Source organism: Rissa tridactyla, chromosome 1 (genome assembly GCF_028500815.1).
Source record: "Rissa tridactyla isolate bRisTri1 chromosome 1, bRisTri1.patW.cur.20221130, whole genome shotgun sequence".
NCBI lineage: Eukaryota > Metazoa > Chordata > Aves > Charadriiformes > Laridae > Rissa > Rissa tridactyla.
The window spans coordinates 27,327,500-27,340,473 of record NC_071466.1 but is presented as its reverse complement, the minus strand read 5'-3'; the positions used below and the strand labels follow the sequence as shown (position 1 = coordinate 27,340,473).

The 12,974-nt window shown below is 44.1% G+C and overlaps 1 protein-coding gene across 4 annotated transcripts in view; it reads right to left on the bottom strand.

Moving 5' to 3' along the window:
• The window catches only part of PDS5B (PDS5 cohesin associated factor B), a 122,131-nt gene extending 111,268 nt beyond the window's left edge, over positions 1-10,863 (bottom strand). For 3 of the 4 annotated variants that reach the window (XM_054198837.1, XM_054198865.1, XM_054198856.1), the window contains exon 1: positions 10,710-10,863. The gene's annotated coding sequence lies outside the window, so the exon portion shown is untranslated. Of the gene's footprint in view, positions 1-9,997; positions 10,252-10,709 lie in introns of those variants that run through there. The other variant, XM_054198847.1, reaches the window with a different exon arrangement.
• Positions 10,864-12,974: the final 2,111 nt, after the last annotated feature.

The window sequence follows — 12,974 nt, the reverse complement described above, 5'->3', positions numbered from 1 at the left end:
TAGACAAGGTACTTCAAAAAACAAACAAACAAAACCCCACAAACCCAAAGCCTCAACATCTAACACATTTCAAGGTACTGGCAAGAACTTGCTTGGAATATTATGTACAACTACCAGCACCTATCATTGAGAGAACTTAGAAAAAGCACACATAAAGTCTACTACATCAGGAGAGCATTTATCTACAGAGGTGACAAGAAGAGACAGTCAGAAGGATAAGTGGAAGAGAGGCAGAAATCACTATAAATACCAGGAATACTGGAAGATCCCAACCAAAGAAAGTGAACCACCATAAGACAAAAGCTCAAAGACAAATAGCTCAGACAATGAAGAAAACATGGTAATTAGAGGAAGATTCCTAGTTTTTAATTTAAAGTTTTGGAATAACTTTCTGGACAACAACTGAAGCAAATATCCAAACAGAATATAACAGAACTCATTCAGTATACAAAGGAGATTAGTATCTTGCTGTTGTAGGCTACACGGATAGTTATTTGAAAAAGCAGACCTTTCACTCTACAAAATACCTTTTACCAGAATCACCAGGAACACTGACATGTAGTTCTTAGACTGGTATTCTAAAACAAGAGAAGAACTGACAACGAGCCCAGGTATCAAAATTTCACAATATCACTAGTCTATGTCCATAGTTTTGACACAGTCCTCTTTTAGCAGGGGAGCTACTTTAAGAGTTAGTAAGGCAAGAATGATTTGTTTCTTTCCCCCAATAGCTGGAAAGGAATGAGGGGAAGGAGGCAGGAATTATTATTTTCCTTTACATTAACTCTATTTTCAAAACAGCATAACAAATAAAAAACAGTCATAAAACCCTCACGTGACTTGCCTTGCATTACAGAATTTAGAAGGCTAACATCTATAGCATTTATACACAAAGGGAGAAAAGAAAACACGCAAGAGCAGCATGGAAGCCACGGGGAAAATAAGGGGAACATGACAGAAAGGCGCAGACAACTACAACAGACAGACATTAGGTACAAATAAGTTTCATCACTGTAGTGCCCCTTAGGAGGAAACAATGCTTGGTATTATTTTAGTACACCATTTATTTAGCAAAAAAATGCCTTATTGAGCCTTACCATGACAGTTTGTTTGGGTTTTTTGGCAAGAATTAAAACCAAACAAAAAAAAAAAACCACAAACATTAAGAATACTAACATGCTGCCACAGAAGCAAAACAATATTTTTGTAAGATTTCACAGACGGACAACTGTCATGGTTTCAGTTGGGACAGAGTTAACTTTTTTACTAGCAGCTGGTATAGTGCTATGTTTTGGATTTGGGATTAAAATACTTTTGATAGGTGTTTTTAGTTGTTGCTGGGCAGCCAAGGCATTTTCTGTTCCTTATAACACCCCACCAGCAAGTAGACTGGGAGGGCACAAAAAGCTGGGAGGGGATAGAGTTCAGGACAGCTGAGCCCAGCTAACCGAAGAAGTATTCCATGCCATACGACATCATGGTCAGTATATAAAGGTGGGGTAAGAAGAAAGAAGGGGGCAGGCATTCACAGTGAGACCATTTGCCTTCCCAAGTAACCATTATACAGGATGGAGCCCTGCTTTCCTGGAGACGGCTGAACACCTGTCTGCAGATGGGAAGTAGTGAATTAATTCCTTGTTTTGCTTTGTTTGTGTGTGCAGCTCTTGCTATACCTATGAAACTGTCTTTATCTCAACCCAGGAGGTTTTTTTCCCTCAGTTTTACTCTTCTGATTCTCTTCCCCACCCCAACTGCGGAGAGAGTGAGCAAGCGACTGCGTGGTCCCAGTTGCTGGCTGGGGTTAAACCACAACAACTACTGTAAAGTTGCTTTAGTAACAAGTCCGAATTTTTATATAAAATGAGACTCTCTTCCCTTCCTAACTTCATATACAATGTAAAAAATACAAAATTAAATGCCTCACACCCTATTGCAAGTGATTCGATACAAAATTACTAAAGATCAAACAAAAAAATGCTAGCGGTGTGGATTGAATTGTAAGACCTAAAAGAAAGCATTTGCACTGCAAAGTCAGATGTTGTGCTAAACAACAATCAGTAAAATTATAAACAAACATTTATATTAGGACTGCATACAGAAATCTTAGTACTAAAATCACATTCAACTCGGTGTCTTAAAAATAGGAGTTGTCTACCCAGATGGCTTCTATCAGTTTAGCTTTTTTTCCCTCCAGCTTACTTGAAGATTTTATTTGCTTTTTGCAAAACTAAGTGGCAGAAAACCACAGATTGAAAAAATGATCGTGTCCCTGAAGACGGAGGAAAAACTTATAATTGTGATTACAAAGCACAAGTTAGATGAAGACTTAACTACAACCAGGTGACCTAAGCGAATTTGTGGTAGGTTTTTAAGACCATAGGACTAGAAAAAACTTAAGTGACAGAGCCTAGTCATGTGCTATCATACATGAACCCACCAGTAAAGATCACTCTAAAAAAAAAAAATTGAAGCTGAAGACTCTTTTGGTGTTTCAATCTGCAGAGTCCTAACTAACCTTTGACATCTATCTCTACACTTGACCAAGACTTAAGTTCTTTGCCAATAACCTATTCACTCCTGTAACTTATTCTAACACAGGTATTTATTCCTTAGAATTATTTAGCCCTGACGAGTTGTGTCTTCACAGAACAGATGAGGTCAGAAGGAATCTCTGTAGGTCACCTGGTCCAATCCCCTTGCTCAAGAAGGGTTGCCTAAAATCAGTTGCTGGGGACTGCATCCAGATGGCTTTTGACCATCTCCAAAGATGGAGACTCTGCAGCCTCTTAGGGCAACCTGTGCCAGGGCTTGGTCACCATCACAGGGAAAATGTGTTTCCTGATGTTCAGAGGCATCCTCCTGTGTTTCAGGTTTACGCCCATTCCCTCTGGTCGTGTCACTGGGCACCACTGAAAAGAGCCTGGCTCTACCTTCTTTGCACCCTCCTTTCAGAAATTTACAAACATCGATACATTTTAATCCCGGCATAGGTAGAAACAGGAGTGTATGTAATGCTACAGCTATGCCAACGTTGGCAGTAAGTTTTCAAACTCTGTGGTTTATTTTCCCCTTTGGAATCAATGCTTAATATTTAGTTATCCTTCAGTTGCAGCTCCTAATGCACTCACATTAGGACACGAGGAGATGGAATGAAGCTGCATCAGGGGAAGTTCAGACTGAACGTCAGGAAAAGGTTCTTCACTGAGAGGGTGGTCAGCCACTGGAACAGGCTCCCCAAAGAAGTGGTCACAGCACCAAGCCTGTCAGAGTTCGAGGAGCACCTGGACGATGCTCTTAGTCATACGGTTTAGTTTTAGGTAGTCCTGCAAACAGCAGGGAGTTGGACTCCACCCCTATGGGTCCCTTCCAACTTCAGATATGATTCTATGACATAGTCGCTGCACAGAGAAAACCAAACTCTGTGTACTTCAGTTTGTAGGTTATGCTTTCGCTTAGACTTAGATCTGTGCTGATATGTAGTAAGGACACACATCTCATTTTACTAGACTGGATCACTTCCTTACAATACCCCAATACCACCCCACCCCGCCAAGAAGGGCAAAGATCTACTCAGAAGAAAAATCTAAAGCACATCAGCATTAACAAAAAAAAAAACACCCAAATCAAAACAACAATGAAAAGCCCCACACACCCCACACTGGATTATGTTTCATAAATAGAAACAATTAGGACACAAGTAACACCCATAGGAGATAACAGTAAAAAACTCAATAGAAACTGATCTTTACTCATTGTTAAAAGGATGGGCTTTGCAAATTGAGAGGAGGAAGCTTTAAAGTATTAACAAACAAATACAGCTGCTTGCACTATTACTGTAAGCATACAATCAAGATACAACTGTTCAGCGAGTTTCCATCTATTACTTAAGGTAAAAGAACTGTTGATGTGTACATTATAGTTGCTGTCTCCTGACTCCCCTGAAGTTAGAAGGTTAACACAGCCAAACCAGACTAACGAACACCTCTAGTAAATCCTGTTGACAACTGAATCCATCACTAATCCACCTGTCTGCTCACAGCCAGATGTTGTTGCTTCTTTAGCAGAAAAAGCTGGAATTGTCCACACCTCAGCCAGATTCTCAGCTCAAGAGCAGTCTGTCTTAATTAAGTCTTTAAGACAAACAGCTCAGCTTAGCATGGAAACAGCTGAGATACGGACACACTTACTTCTACCAGCTGCAGGACCAACAAGCTGTATCAGCCAAATGGAGTAGACAGTTTAGGGGTTATAGGAAAGGCATTCAACCAAGAAATAAAGTTAATGAGAGGGGACATGTGAAATAAAAATCCAAGCAAACAAAAAAAACCCGAACAAACCAACCACACAAAACTCCACAAACTCCGTACACCACAGTTTAGGAACCTCAAGGCTGGAAGTCTAAGAAATATTGAATGTGAGAGAGAAAGTAGGATTTACTTGGACAATGAAGGACTGGAATCAGAAGCCTGAAGAGGTATGAGGACAAACCAGACAGAGAAGTCCCTAGAGAGACACCGGGGTCGGGGGGGGGAGGGGGAAGATTCAGCTGCAGGGCAGCATGAGAAGACACATCCAGCAGAAGTCAGTCCTTTCTAGGGCCTGCAGTATAACATGCAATCATCACGTGCTATGCTGCTCTTCTACCAATAATGAGTATTTGCAAGAATCTACTGAAAAGCTCTTGCACCTCATCCCACTTAATGCTGGTTAAAAAAGAAAAACTTATTGCTACTAATAGCATTCCATTAATTTAATTAGTGGTAACGTACCTAAAGGTTACAACCTAATGACTCACAGGGGCACATCCATATAGTGAATTTGTTTACTAAGTTTGCTTAAAAAGAAACAGCAAAAGTATGAAAATAGTTGCAAAATCATTTATTAAGAATTAAGGAGCCGATTTACCTGATCCTTCACTACCTCTTCCTGATCCTTCACTACCTCTTTCCATACCACAGGACTTCTTTCTCAATCAAAGCAAAGCAGCTACTCAGCTTTTCTCCTTGTAATTTAATGTGTGCCCCTTATTACACCCTATCTAAATGATGCTCTGAGGAGACTTAATTTCCTAATGGGCTTCTATGCAGGACTCACCACTGTAATATGTTAACATGCCATAAAAATTAACTTGTTTTCACAACAATTTCACAAAATTTTTCATAAAAAAAATGAGTATTCTTCCCATTTTATAGATGAGTAACCTGAGTTACACACTGAAATTTAAGAATTATCCACCAATTTTGCCTGCACAGTTAAGAGAAATTTAGGACACAACTTTTAAAGTACACCATGTTATCCAGTACTGTGTCTGAAACTAAAGCTTCTGTTGAGCCATGCAGAAGTAGTCAGGGTCTAGAGCCTGCCTCCCAGGAAATCAATGCACTTCTAAGATCTTATAGAAAGTTTGATTTAAACAGACTCATCTGGGATCACAAGAAACTAACAGAAAGAAAGAATTCCAGTATTCCAAAGTGACATTCAATCACCCAAATCACTAGAGATGCTTTCCCTTCCCACAGTCCCCTGTCAATTCATTTCACATTTTCCAGCTTTTGGCAAATGTCAGCCAACTTTGATATGCAGCTGTAATTCCTAAATACAGCAAGTTGCAAATTATATATAAATCATAACTAAGACTACCATAACACGTACTTATGCAGACAGAAATGAATTAAAACTGTTTCCTACTTTTAAAAAGAAACTGCAATTGAATATTGTTTTAAGGCACTTCTGTATGTAATATGGAAGATTAAGGGTGCAATGACCCAGTAAGAAATAAAAAGTTACTGTAAATGTGCTCATATATAACACTATATGAACAACTTGATGGAGAGCTTGCTATAAGCAACACCTTCAAAATGTTTCAAGTTCTCAAAATACAGATATACCAGTCATTAAAGTGAGAGCAGAATATTTCTTTCTGAAAATTGTACATGCATGAAAATTTCTGTTCTTAATTCCCTCGGTTACAGAAATGCTTCTAAGAACTGCAGACTACATAATCTAAGCTGGGCAAATGGAAGGGAAATGCATCTCTTACTCGCTATGTCTCTGAAAAACTCCCTCACAAATCTTCTGAAGAGTTTATCATTGGGCTTAACCATTCTTTCTTCCACTTCCAAAACAAGGAAAGCAAAATGCCTTATACTGACTAGTTCACACTCTCAGAGGAAGAAAACCCAATGTAAACTTTATTATATACCATGAAGTAAGTTTCCACAGTTCATCTCCCTTAGACCTTTGAAAAAGCACTGGGTGGCACACAGAGTGTCCATAGACATTGTCCCACACAAAAGGTTCACAAATTGATGGTACAAAAAGCTACAGTTTTCCGTATACTTTGTTTCTATGTACAGGAAGTCATAATGAACTACACACAATGCTTCATACTGAACTGTCAAATAACAAAATAATTATCAGACACAGTATCACACATAATGGTAAGCTGCTTAGCACCTCTGTACATTTTCCCCAAGAGAACTCTTTCAAATTTTAAGTAGGTAGATGGAGAAAAAAAATTCCCGAAAGTTTCCATGAAGTATCTTCTACTCATTTCTCATAATTGAGATGAGTTGTTTAAGTTCTTCTTTGTTAAAAACAGAAACCTAACACATGTAGCGCCAAAGATTTCCCAGAAATCTGATTGTCTTCACTGAAACTCTACATCCAAGTAACAAAGCAGTACTACTAGAAGTGAACAGTCAAACTCAAGGTGGCCCACAGATTACATACAAAAAGTTTTGATGTAAATTTGTTTTTAAGACTTCCTCATGAGCAGTATGTTCACACTCAGCGTGGGTAACAATTTTTTTTTTAAGTTTTTAAAAATAGTCAGTTGTTTTTTTTTTCCCTTCTCTCCTTTTTAAGACTTTCAGAATTCTAATTCTTGATGTTGCATTGAGCTACAATGTGGATACACTGGGGATGTCTCAGAGAGAACCAGAGGCTGCTTTGATAGAAGTTGTGGACAACTAATGGCGTATTTACACAAGAGGTAGAAAGCCTCACTCAACGGTTACTTTCTAAGTGATTACCAATTAAGTTTTAGCTGAATCTAGTCCTCTTTAAAAGAGGTACAAAATATAGTTTAGGTGACTATACAATGGAAGCAATTAAGACAATAACATTTTTGACTGCTAACTTCGTGTTGGTTTTGCCCACTAAAAAGTGTGCAAGTGAAGCATCTCATTTCAGCAGCAGAAGCATCCACGAGGATTCCTAATTAAGTCAGAGAAAAAGTACACGCAGTTAGTATTGTCTGGAACCGATCTTTAAAGAACGGGATCTAAATTAGAAAACCCCAGATGGGGTCCTGATCCCTGGTTACGGTACTACCATATAAATGGTGACAGACACAAGATGATTAGTACAAACATGCCCATCTGTTCTCAGTGAGGTATGGCACTTTTTTTTTTATTATTATTTCTTGAAGCATATTAATACCAAAGTTGTCATGAGCTGAAGATCAGGCAGTGCAAAACAAGCCGAATGATGCAGAACGTTTTTCCAATGCTTGGGATGGGATGTGAAAAAGTAAATTCCGCAGATGGAGACAAAGTAATGGAGGTCTTCATCCTCAGAACCTACTTGAAGGACTTCCTCGCACTTTAGAAAAGGTTGAAAAGCAGCATACAGAGACAGACAGTAATAACCTTTAAAAAGAGTAGAACCATTAAAATTTTTGATTCTTAAAAACAAAGTCAAACTATTAGTTGTATTTTATAGAATTGTTTCAAATTAGATGTGTTACAGTAATCACCCACATTAATAGCATTTTTACTGTGGAATCCAAAATGTTCCAAAGAGTTTTTGAAATAAAGCACTAACTTAATAAAATAACAAAGTTTATTTTCATCCATACACTGCACTTTTGATATGTTTTACTTAAGCATCAGAACTAAGCAGGAAAAAAAAACAAAACAAGTTTTCTAGGAGACTACATTCAACTGAAGATGTCACCAATAGAAGAGCAATAAGTATGTAGGAGTATGATACACTATCTTACTACTTGTCTACCACACACCAGAACTACTTTTTGGTTCTAATAAAGGAACTTGTCTGAAGGGGGCAGGGGGACTATGTCAAGAAAGAGGAAGGTATGTATTTGGGCTAAGTAATATTAAGGGAAAGTGGTATTAGAATGAAACTGTTAGGGAAAAATAATGAGTTTTAGCATCATGTTTTCCTCATTTTCCCACTTTGCATGCTTTTACTGTTCAGCTTCACATTTTCTTATTCATTGCTCCCATGAAAATTCTCCTTGTGCAACAAGTAGCCTTTATCACCTCTTCCAAACTCAGGCTTAAAAAAAAAAAAAAAACCAAAACATTTACTCCAAAAGCACTTAAATGACAATCCCTCACTAAAAGACTCCTACACATACCCATACAACCTCTTGCTCCTCTGTATGAATATAAGCTGTGTGATTGAAGAAAGAAAGAGACAGAGAGGCAAAAAGCATAACCCGAGAGCCTGGTAGAGAGCAACGTATCCCAAAAGAAAATGCATCTCTTTTGATCTACAGGAGGTAACAGAGACTCCTGTTCTAGAGCCAAAAATGGATAATGCCCGAGGTCATGCCCATATTTCATTACTATGCTTTTCCAAATGCTAGCAATGACTGTTGGTTTTTATATTTTTAATTACAGCTTAATAATGACTTAGCTGACTTGCTCGATTTAAGTCCATAAGTAAGCTTGCTATATACAGTCTAAACCCAGTATTTATATGGTACACAAGAAAACAAAATAGCATACAAGTGTTACACATATATGCTTTTCCGTTTTAATATGCTTTAGCTTTTTCCTCAAAAACTGAACTACAGTTAATCCAGTCTGCATAGTAACCAGTAAACAGAATGCAAGAGACACATAAGCAAATGCTACTGTCTAAGAACCATATTTAAAAAAAACAACAATCAAACAAAACACCACACACACAACCACACCACACGCCCCCACCTCACAGTAATAAAGTACAACCTTCCTTCAGAGACACAAGGTGTCACGCAAGGACTAAAGTACTCAACTACTTTCTCCAGTAGTGCACATTTTCAAGTGCCGGTGATGAACACAATACACACACCTCCGTTAAACTATCTTACCTGATTGTCTGTCACTACCAGTTTTCTTCTAGGGTGGTCTGAGCATAGCATACATTCAGCTGTTTCACACCTTTTTGAGGTATTACTTGACACAAGTAAATACAATATTTGGAGCATATCTATATTACATACAAGACACACCAAGCAAAATTTCTGTAAACTGAAAACTTAACAATTCTACTAGTTTGGAACGGGAAAACCTGAAGGAATGCGCATCACCTTATCTCCTCCCCAAAATGTGATTTGACACCCGCTCTCAACTACAAAGCCACTCAAATTTTCAAAGCTCCTTCTATTCCATCTCCAGCAAAGGGAAATCAGTTACAGCCAAAGCACCTACCCAGCAAGCACAAAACAAAGACCAACACCAGAATACTTCAGCAGTTGTGCTGAATGGGAAAACAGAACGCCTAAGAAAATAATCACAGCTCTCAGTAAGCAACGGCGCAGGAAGCAAACATAAAAGTCAGAATAAGGCTTGCACGACAAAATCCAGCTCTGTAGGAGCTGATCTGCTGCAGTTTAATTTTCCAGGATTGTTCACCGTCATTAATTGTTGATTTGTTTTGAAGAACAGATAGTGATTTATTTGCAGCAGGTTGAAGTTACAGACCTAGATTCCTGACCAGGGGCTCTCAACGTAAACAATACATAACCTATAAATTAACCATTCTCCATCTGGCAATTCAGATGTAAAATTCATAGTTTTTCATCTACCAAGCGGCGGCAACCACTATCACCACCCCCCCCCCTTCTTTCCCGAGCGCTTTCTAACAGAGCCTGATGCAAAGGGGGAGGGAAAAAGAAAGGGAGAGAGAAAGAAAGAAAAAAAAAAAAAAAAAAGAAAAGAGAAGCCAGCATGAAAGAAAGGGGCTCGCACAAGTAGGGACCCACCAAACCCAGGTCCTCGGCAGCGGCCACCTCCTCCCGGCTGAGGATCCGCGCGGAGCGGAGAGACCCAACCGGGCGGGGAGGGCTTGGAAGGGCGGGTGTGGGGGGGTGGTGGTCCCCCCGCCAAGCCCGGGCAAGCCGCGCGGGAGCCCCGGTGCAGCCCGAGCGGGGACTAGGCCGGCTGCGAGGGGACACCCGGGGAGCCGCGGCCGTTCGCCACAACGGGCGAGCCCGCCCCGCCGCCACCCGCCCCCGCCGCGAGGAGCCACCGCCGCCGAGCGCGCGACACCGCCCGCCGGGCCATCCCGGGGCGGGGGAGGGGGTGACCCCCCCCGCCCCAAGGCCACCGCGCCGGGCGAGGGGCACAGCGCACCCCGGCCAAGGTCACCCCCCACACACTCCGCGGGGCCCCGCCGCGCCCGGGGCGGGAACCGGGGAGGGGGGGGGGGAAGGGGGGCGGCAAATTTAATTTGCGACGCCGGCCATGGGGAAGGGGGGAGGGGAGCAGCCCCGCCAAGGAGCGAGGGGGATGGGGAGGGGGGCTCCGCCATGGGCCAGGGCGGGGGGGGAGGGGGAGTCCCCCCTTCCTCCCTTCCTTCTCCTCCAGCGCTGGCCGCGGAGCTCGGTCCGAGCGGGCGCCCCCCACCCAAAGAAAAGGAAAATGGAGCGGGGACGGGGTGGGGGGTAACGGCGGCCGAGGCGCCGGGCTCCTTACCCCGCCGCAGCCGCCTCTCCTCGCTGGTCCCAGGCGGGTCCGCTCCGCGCTGCCGCTGCTCCGGGCTGGGAGAGGAGCTGCCGCCGTAGCCGCAGCCAATCGCCTCTAACCCCCTCCCCTTCCGCAGCTCGCCCCGGTCCCCCTGTCGGCTTCAAAATGGCGCCAACTTGTCTCCGGCTGCTCCAATGGAACCGCCGGGGGAAGCGAGCGGGGCCAGAGCGGGGCAGCAGCGCCCCCTGCCGGCCCGCGCAGCTGCCACGCCGCGGCGACCAGTCGCCGGGACCCCGCGGCCGGCGCTCCCCGCAACGGCCGTCCCGGCCCGCCGCCCAGCACGGCTGCCAGGAGATAGCTGGGGGATGAGAAAGTCCCGACCCCTCCTCACGAGTGCTGGCGCCCCGGGGCCTGGTCCAGGCGCGGGGTAGACTAAGCCCGCCTTCCCCCGGCGGAGCATCGGTACGAACCCCCGCCAAAAGTAGGTCCGGAAAGGCGCCGGGAGATTTCCAGGCTGGCGGCGCGGGACAACCCGCTTCGGCGGCCCCGGCGGCGGGAACCGCAGCACCTACGGAGCCGGAGACGGTGAACGGGGGGATAAAAACAAACGGCCCGGGTGGAGAGAGGACCGGGCAGGCGGCCGGCGGACAAACCACAGCCCATTATGTGCTGGTGTGCTCTGTCCAAATGAGCGAAATGAGTGTTTCACCCCAACAACGCGAATTATTAAAGGATTATTGTAAAGCAATAAGGAATAAAGTTACTCAACTGCAGGGAAAGAGCAGAAAAAGTAGCAGAAATCGCCTGTCGAGCCCTTTGGTTTTGCTTCAGTGAGTGCAAGAGTTTCAGGGGCACCCTTACAGGAAAAGGCAAACAGAAAAGTGACGTAATTTCACCTCACTGCCACAGAGAAAACGCTGCATTTATGAATGACACATCAGGAGAACATGGAACTGTTTAGGGTATGATGATTTAAAAGACATAAACCTTCAGCAGATCTGCTGAAATATACTCTGGGCTTTGTCTGGTGTGAGAAACATACTTAAATAGCATGTTAGCCAAGACATTGTAGGTAGTATTTAAAATCTTTAAATAAGTTCCCTTAGGCTTTCTGAACTTGCTAATATATTGTAACCAGCTTGTCTTATTTTCAGACAAGTTTTAGACTAAGTTGAATATCCTCATCTTCTAATGAAGGCTATGTCAGTCCTACCAGGATAGATGGCCAGGGCTATTACATAAAATTCACTTTTCAGGCCCCAAAACTCTCCTTGTTTACATTTCTGGGTGAATTAAGTTTGTCACACTCTTACTGAAAACAAAAGTACTGCTGCACGGACAGTCAACAGAGGAACACTTTATCTGATGTTTTCATATTGCCCATTATCGGGAAGAATCCTGCACTTGTATTGCATATTATCGGGAAGGATCCTGCAGCTGTGAAGGATATAATTTTTGGATGCAGGTTGAACAATTTCCCCTCAGTCCCCTCCACTTCCATCTGTCTGGGCTTAGGTAAAATAGAAATATAAAATCTGAGGCTGGGGAACACATCCTTTTCCTGTGGAGGGCTTCCACGCGTGTGCGAGGATGCTTACAAGCCAGCAGAAGAGTTAAACATTCATACAGGTATTGAAACCGCGAAACCGGGTGCATAACTGTGAAAATAACTACTTTGTGCGGAAAAGCTTCGCTCGATTTTACCGACGGGGCGGGCTGCAGCGGCAAGTAACGCTCCCAGCTGCCGTCAGGGCTCCCGGCACGGTGGAGCCCTGGAAAAGCGGATCCAGGTGCGTGTAACGGGGGCCTCCCCCCCGTCACGCTCTGCCCTTCACGTCGTGCCCGCACCAAGACTCTTTAACATTTCCGAAATCGACATTTTGAGCTAATTCTTCACTCCTCCCTTCGTCCCCCCTCTACTCTCCCTTTCGGTTTCGCGACCCTCGAAACGCGGAACCGTCGCCGCGTTCCGTGAGGGACGCTGGGCTGCCGGCGCCGCGGCCTGCGCGGCCCTCAGGAGGGAGCCCGCCCCACAGCGCTCCGCCCGCCGGCCGGGGGCCGCCCGCTGACCTTCACCCCGGCCGTTACCCCGCGGCCGGTTCCCGCCAACGCCGGGGGGAAGCGGCCGGCGGCGGTTGGTGGCGGCCGTTGGGCGGCGGCGCCGCGAGGAGGCGCCGGAGGCCGATGCCGGCTGGGTGCCGTGGGCGGCAGGAGGCAGCATGGAGCTGCTGATCCTCAGCGCCGGCGAAATCCATCCACTCGCCGGCAAAACCC